The sequence below is a fragment of the Leptonychotes weddellii genome, chromosome 3 (assembly GCF_054177405.1).
Source record: "Leptonychotes weddellii isolate Sample4059 chromosome 3, ASM5417740v2, whole genome shotgun sequence".
Taxonomy (NCBI): Eukaryota; Metazoa; Chordata; class Mammalia; order Carnivora; family Phocidae; genus Leptonychotes; species Leptonychotes weddellii.
This window is the reverse complement of record NC_138371.1, coordinates 124,236,024-124,244,274: the sequence shown is the minus strand read 5'-3', so window position 1 is coordinate 124,244,274 and position 8,251 is coordinate 124,236,024. Positions and strand designations below refer to the sequence as shown.

Here is an 8,251-nt window from a genome sequence, read left to right as displayed (position 1 = left end):
GTTACATTTGGTAATTATAGCTCTCTAGTCTCTCTCTCTAGCCTAAATCAAGAGTCGTCCCCTTAACAGACTGAGCCACCCAAGCACCCCCAGAATAAACATTTTTAACAAGAGCACTTCCCTAGGTCATGTGATGTGTTCCAAATTGCATCACGTGTGGAGGCATACAATTCAGGCTGGCGTATAATTTAGTGGATGGATAAATGGTGACCACCAAATCTTTCTATTTTAAAGGTGTGGGGAGTTTTTCCCCTTTACAATCAGCAAATACCCTGGAGAGAGAGGGAACAAAATTATTTTCAAGTGTATTTGGTAAAATCAATAAAGATATCAAAGAAAATTTAGAAAAGGAAGAGTAATTTAGAGTGACTATCAGATATTTAAATATATTTTAAACTTGGTGACAGTGGAGCAAAGCTTAGCACCCTAATGGGTTAAGTAGCCTAAGGCTGGCCAGTCCTGTGGCTGTAGTGAGACGCCCCCCACCTTGGGCTGCCATTTACCATTAACAGAAGTCAGGTAACTGAAGAACCTGCCTTAGGAGCTCTTGGCTTTAGCTGATTCCCAAGTCCCTTTGGTCTCCTTTGCTAAGTCACATGAACACACACACACCAAACTGGCATGGATTCTTCCAAAGAGAGCTGTGAATAGATCGTACACAATGCGTTTGTTGACTCTCTATTCCATTGTTTGGGATCATATTAGAACAAAATCCTTTTCAACAGAAGCCTATTAAACCGGCATATAAGAAAAGGACAGACAATGCTGGCAGTTGAGAAAAACAAAACAAAACAATTCAGATAAACAAACAATGGGTCAGAATGTAATAGGGTTTTTCCCTACTCTCCTGGAAGGCAGTCGTCCTCCTCAGGAGCGTGTGTCCATACCAGCTTTGAAACTGGGAGAACAAAATACCCCGACGGTGGCCTGAGCGAAGGCCAGGAGAGCATGAAGGAGAGGATACAGTGCAGTCCCAGGCAAACGGGGAGGGTGGATGAGAGCTGGACCCGAAGCCAGGGCAGGGCCGTGGGAAGAATGCCGCTGTGGGATGGCCTTCTGTTTCTGAGTCTGCATCTCTGTGCATCTTTCCCCATAGGCAGACCTAGCAGGAAAACAAAACAAAACAAAACAAAAACTTACTACCTATACTCCTCCCACCCCAGCTCTGAAACCATCATGAGTCCTGGAAAAAGATAGATGGTGTTCCTAAAAAGGCCTTTGTTCTGCTCTGTTCCTCGATGGGTTTCTGGAAGCAGGCTGGAGAGCCGGGGGGGAAGGAAGCTAAACCACCTTGTCTGACAGAGTCACACAAATGATACGCAGGTGTGAAGTTGCGATAATCACTGTCGTTGGCGGTGGCTGTCTGGGACCCATAAGGAACCTGGGGCCTTAAACCAGCCTTTCTGGGTGAGCTACCCTGTGAGGATTCTCAGCTGGCTTCCTCCTCCTCCTCCTCCTCGTGCTGGAGCTGCTCTCCTAGGACCAAGAGTTGATTCAACTGGATTTGACCTACCTGGTGGATTATTTTCTAGCCGAACCAAAAAGAGTGTCCTCTCACTACTGTTTGGGAATTTAGGAGAGAAGAGAGCACTTTGAGGACTATACTGCTGGCAATATGGTATGCCCCATTGGTCAGCCGATGGTCTCACTTCCTCTTCCTCCCTCCGATGTCAGCACAGACAAGGCGGAAAGGAGAGTGTAGGCAGTTGTACAGACTCAAAACCATGGGCTCAATAAGCCGTTCTTAGGGAAAAAGCATAGTCCACACCTCTTAGATAGGATAATCTAGTTCAGATAATAAAATTCCTCCGATAATGGCTCACCTCTCCCTTTTCATGTTTTTCTTGGAAGTCCCAAGCTCTGATCGGTCTCTTACTATTTTCTGGTGAGGGCAGCATCAAGGTCCTACCTGAGAACAGGCATCCAAATTAGATATGGTGCTCTTCACTTACATCAATTGATCAACAGGATTTTCATTTCCAGTAATTGCACGATAACTTCTGAATGCTACTCTAAGGCTAAAGCAATTATGGAATATGATTATATCAGCCGAATGCCTTGCTTTTCATCATCCTGCAGTTAAATTTTTGCAGCATGCATTTTGAGCCCAGGGTACAAGCTAGCACAAAAACTTCCACTCTTATATAGTGTTTTTCCATAGTTAAAAAAAAATTGCTTTAAGGTACACACATTCCTTTCCTAGCCATAGGCATTGACATTTTTGATAACAAGACTGTGCTCAAAGCATAAAAATTTAAATTATAGAAATAGTTATGTTACTAACAGTAGCTAACAGTCCTTCAGAGCTTCCTACTCCTTAGGTACCTGGAATGGTATAAAGCATCTCATAGACAGTACGGTGTGGGCCCTGACCAGTCAGAACTATCACCGGTCTCACACCTGTAGTAGGATACCTGAGGCCGGTTGCCACCCTGGGCACTAACCCTTTAGTTGCTGGGTCATGGGGAAGTATGATGAATTTAGGGGGAGGAGCCTGGCAGGTGACGTGGGTGTTTTTTGGTGGGGAGGAGGTGGGGAATATGTCCAGGGCAGCCTGTATGGAAGTGTTGCGTATTTGAACAACAGGTCCATACGGGTGGGTCCATCTGCTGAATATCATTCGAAGCTGCCAGGCCCTGTGCTAGACCTCCTATTCCCAACACAACCCTGCAAGGAAGATCCTGAATTTACCTTCATTTTACAGAGAAGGAAATGCAAGCTTACAAAATTTAAAGATCTTGCCCAAGGTTACATAGCCAGTACAAGGAAATAACAAGGATTTTGGGGGGAGCAGTTTTAGGTTTACAGAAAAACTGAGTAGAGAGCGGGGGAGTTCCCATATCCCCCCTCACCTGCACACCTGTTTCCCCTGTTATTAACATCTTGCATTAGTGCGTACATTTGTTATATTTCATAAGTTGATATTGCTATATTATTATTATTATTAACTAAAGGTCATCGTTTGCATTAGTGTTCACTCTTTGTGTTGTGGGTTCTATGGCTTTTGACAAATGGATAATGGCATGTGTCCAACATTACAGTATCACACAGAACAGTTTCACTGCCCTGAAAATCCTCTGTGCTCCTCTTTGTCACCTGGCCCTCCTCCCCCCTGGCAACCACCGATCTTTTTACTGTCTCCATAGTTTCACCTTTTCCAGAATGTCGTATAGCTGTAATTATACTGTCTACAGCCTTTTCAGACTGGCTTCTTTTGCTTAACAATATGCACTTAAGTTTTCTTCATGTCTTTCTGTAGCTTGATAGCTTATTTCTTGTTATCACTGAATAATATTCCATTGTCTGGATATACCACTGTTTGTTTAGCTATTCATCTTCTGAAGGACATCTTGGTTAACTCCAAGTTTTGGGAATTTTGAACAAAGCAGCTGTAAACATTCATGTGCAGGTTTTTGTGTGGACATAAATTTTCAACTCATTTCTGTAAATACTAAGTAGTACGATTACTGTATCATATGGTAAGAGTATGTTTAGCTTTATAAAACTGCCAAACTGCCTTCCAAAGTGGCTGTATCATTTTGCATTCACACCAGCAATGAATAAGAAAAAATGCATTTTTGAATCACTGTGTTGTATACCTGAAACTAATGTAACATTGTGTGTCAGCTATACTCAAAAGACTTAAAAAAAGAAATAACTAATTTTTATGTAGACTTTTATATTTACAAAGCACTTTTACCTGTATTAACTGTACCTGGATCACAGACAGACAGATTACTTCAAAAGTAAAGTCCATCAGTATGTTCTAACAAACTGATGGATTTTTCTGTGTAGTTGGTACTGCCAAAGAAAGGCTACTTCTTATTTAACCTGCATAACAATCTTCAAAATCATTCCTATTTTACTGAAAAGGAAACTGAGACTCAGAAGTCAAATACATTGTTCAAGATAACAAAGGAATTCAAATTCAGGGCCACCTATCGCCATTTCCGGGGTTCATTACACTCTACCATATTACATTCCGTCAATGCAAATTGTCAGGGAAAATTGTGAAAGACTTTGAAGGGGGGAAAAAAAGGTGAAGAAAAAGGATCCCCAAGTGTCCTGTCTAGTGTGCCCTTCTTAGTTATCTTCCCTTTCACTGTCTCAGAGCTATCGTACAGCTCTGCAAATTACAGAAAGCTAATAATAATGCAAATGATTCTTGTCCACAGAGTTGCAAATTACTTGCCTTTCGTGGAGTGCAATTGATAATTGCCCTGTGGATAGACTGCTCTTTGTGTCTACTTGTAAATTCATTTCAGCATTCCCTCTCTGCCTGTATGTGTGTGTATTCACCTGAATTTTCCTTTGAACCAGCTGAAATATCTTATGGGTTTAATGATTAATGAAGGAGTTAAATAAATTCCTTGACATGTGTTTATTTTATATTGGCATGACAATCATGATTTTGTCCTTAAAGATTATCTTTTTTTTTTTTTTTTGAGGGGGGACGCCAGGAGAGGGAGAGAGAGAGAGAGAATCTTAGGCAGGCTCCAGCTTCGTATGAGCCCAACATGAGGCTCAATCTCAGGACCCTGAGATCACAACCTGAGCCGAAATCAAGAGTCAGACTCTTGACCGACTAAGCCACCCAGGTGTCCCAGGATTATCTTTTAACAGAATGTATTTTGTATATATGCATCAGTAGAATCAAAAGCAATGCCGGTATTATTTCCTTGCCATGGTTTCTGCTTTATAACTCAGGGATCTACAACATCAGCATACAAAGCGCTGATCACTCTGGACTTGCCCTATATCTCACCTTTTGAGATGGATGGTTGAGAGGGTCTTTCTCTTAATTCTTTCTCCAGTCTACTACTACATCATGTCTCATTTCACCCCTGAAACGTTTTTCTCTTTTTCTGCAAAATTAAGATTCTCTGCTTATTGATACTTTAGAAACAAGGTGTTATGAGAAGGGGAATATAAAATTGGAGCTTAATTGAGAATTTTAGAATTGAATTTGCCTGCAGTACTTCACACGCCTAATTGTATGACAGATTATTATGTGTTCTGTGGATTTTTCAGGATACTAGTTTCTTCTGCCAGCCTCAGGCTCTTCATTAGCCATTTATAGTTTTATTCTCCTCTAATGAGGCAGGGGATACTTAGGAGATATGTCTTTCTCTGGGTGTGAAGTAAAGTCAAAGTACTTTTGGTGGAACAGAAAGTTGAAATTATTGCTCAAACTGTAATTTTGAGAGTCATGAAATATCAGGGAAAAAAGATCTTCAACATAAACCCTCCAAATGCTTTATTTAAACACAAGTAGAAACTGAGTTCCAGAGAAATTAAATGACTTGGCCTCAGCTGACTGGTGACCTTGCTTGAAATAGGACTGCACCCTCATTTCCAGTTCAGTTCTCTTTCCATGACACACAGCAGTTCAATGACCTTGCCCTTCAAGAACTCCAATTAGCACAATAGTTAAGAAATAACTATAGTACGCATTATTTTCCTGAACTTCTCTCATCTTATGAAATCATGCAATTTATAAAAGCTTATTGTTTTACGAATTTGAAGGAAAAATCAAGGGCAAGATCAATGGTAGCAAATTTGCACTTAAATTACAACTTGCAAAAATAAATTTTAAGGTAATACGAGATTTTCACTGTTGTTCTCACTAACTGGTCTACATCATATGACGGCCACACATTCCACCTTCCTCCATTTATGAAAGCCCTCGGGTTTTTCTCTTAGCTTTCGGAAGTTAGGCGAGGCTGGCTAATTGATGCTGAAAACATCTTTGCCTACTTAATTCAATAGTTAATGATTAAGAAAACAGTCCATTATTAAGAGCCCTGCATTTACTATCTCTCATTTGCATTCAAATTATTTTTTAAGTTGAAAAGGAAGTTTGAGGGGGAAAAGTGAATAAAAGCCTGGCCTCATTTTTAGAAAACCTTAAGCCTAGAGGCTCCCTTGGACTTATAGACATGATAAAGAGAAACAGGTACTGCCTAATGCAGCCATCTGGACCCAAATGGTCCCAGTTGGGGGAAGAGGCATGTATAATTAGAAACAGTCCATGCAGAATAGTGTAACCTAATCAGCAACAAGGACCTGAAAGATAAGTGCCTCTCTCATATCTCGGTCTGGACCTTTAGGTGGCCCCATTCCCACTCCCTGGTTTGTGTACAGAATTGCTAACCACACAAGGTAATCTACGTGCTTCCCAGTTTCCCATCTAACGGTGTGTGAAGACAGGAAGTACCCGCTTCTGTTAAGATATCTCTCCCGGTCATCACTCACTGAATGACCTGAGTAATCTGCAACCCCTGGGGGGTGGTGTTGGGTGAAAATCTGTTTAATATATCCACTGAACTCAGTAGTAAAGCCCTTGCCTCCTGATATTTAACCCCGCAGGAGTAATGGGTGGTTAGTCAGATAATGTCTGTGCCTATGCGTGAAACAACTCGGACTGCACTAAGTTGCTAGGGAAGAGGCAGGTGATGGGCGACTTAAATTAAAGGTAACTCAAACACATTTATGTCATTCACCACACACTCAGCCCAGAGTGGGAGGAACCACTCATTTGTGTCCTCGTTGCAGACTCATGCAAAGGAGATGCCTGGTGTCATTCAGGAGTGAGCCTCACACTGGGAAGCCATGCTGTTCGCGGGGGCAGGGCTGTGCCCCAAGCCATAGGCGGATGCCTGTATCCTGCTGCAGACATATGGTGCCCCATCATTAGCCAGATGGCAGAAATGTTGGAAAAGACCTGAACACACATGAATTATCTAACCTGGGCTGTGGGAGGCTGTTAGGAGAGGCCGGGCAGGGATCAAATCTGGTGTGTGGCTGTGGAAGCCTGAACAGGAATTTAAAATGTTAAAGATGGGGGTCCATGGTCAGCATGGATGAATCTTTGTCATCAGCATCACCTCAACTACCTGCCACGTCTACTTACGTGTTGGAAGACAGTTCCAATGTCACATGCTTCCCCCTGTGCCCAAAGGAAATATCAGGGGTTCAGAAGAAGAAGAACTTGCTGTACCTAAAAAATAGAATATTTTCTGAGATAGTCTTATGGCTCAAACTACTTCTCTTGATATATTTCTTTTTAATAGGAAGGTTTGTTTAGAGTCAGAGTTGATTAGATGTTGCTTGACCAGCCTTAGAAGGTTCAGAGTATCTCTTGTACCTTTGAATTGTACAGAAAGTGGTGATGTAGGATTTCATGCTCATTTTTCCGGGAAGAGGGTATATCTCTTCCTGGGGGGTGCCTGGGTGGCTCAGTCAGTTAAGCATCTGCCTTCAGCTCAGGTCATGATCCCAGGGTCTTGGTATCAAGTCCCACATGGGGCTCCCTGCTCAGCGGGGAGCCTGCTTCTCCCTCTCCCTCTGCCACTCCCCCTGCTTGTGCTCCCTCGCCCTCTTTCTCTCTCTCTCAAATAAATAAATAAAATCTTAAAAAAAAAAAAAAAACCTTAAAGGATCTGCAATGTCCAAAATGTTTTGTAGCCACTGGTATAGAGCCCAGGGGAACCCAGCCTTTCTAATCATGGCAGGAAAGTATCCTGAAGTGTCATTACATGGAGTGGACATCTGATAACTTATGACCTTGAATTTTGCCTGGCTCTTGGGTACTTACATCGCCCCTCAGCTGACCGAGGGCACACTGCCTGTCATGTTCCAGAGACAAGTAGCTAGACCACCTCAGGTCTCTCGGACCAGCTCCCACCCAAGCCCTTACCCAGCATCAGCCCGGTGAGCTAGCACCCTAGATGATTCGCCTTTCATAAAGTCATACTCAGGCAGAAAGCAAATGAACCACATTGATGGAAGGACAAGAGCACATGTCCAAGCATGGCAGTGGTATCGTCTCATGAGGGACAAGGAGAACACAGTGGATAGGAAATGACCTGAGTCCTAGTCCACGTTCTGCACTGGCCGGCAACATAACATTGAGTAATTCACCTTCATGCCTTTATTTCAGTTTCCCATTCTGCAGAATGGGGAAGCTGGACTGCATTCCTAAGGCCTCCCTCGCTGAGGACATGACAGACTATATACAAACTCCCTGGCGTGGCTCTGTCTACAGAGAGGTTATGGGAGAGAAGTGGTCTGTTATTAGGAGCTAGTTCATTTTTCTTTTTTCTTTTTTTAAAAAAGATTTTATTTATTTGAGAGGGAGAAAATGAGAGAGGGAGAGAGAGAGCATGAGGGGGGGCAGGGTCAGAGGGAGAAGCAGGCTCCCCGCTGAGCAGGGAGCCCGATGTGGGACTCGATCCCAGGACTCTGGGAT

General features: G+C 42.7%; 1 long non-coding RNA gene across 1 annotated transcript; it reads right to left on the bottom strand.

Annotated features, from left to right (window-relative positions):
- Positions 1 to 574: 574 nt before the first annotated feature.
- Positions 575 to 7,334, bottom strand: LOC145720814 (uncharacterized). Its single transcript, XR_014144023.1, has 3 exons — positions 6,914 to 7,334; positions 6,749 to 6,814; positions 575 to 1,102 (listed from the first exon to the last, which is right to left on the bottom strand). It is a non-coding gene; the product is annotated as an uncharacterized LOC145720814 (long non-coding RNA).
- Positions 7,335 to 8,251: the final 917 nt, after the last annotated feature.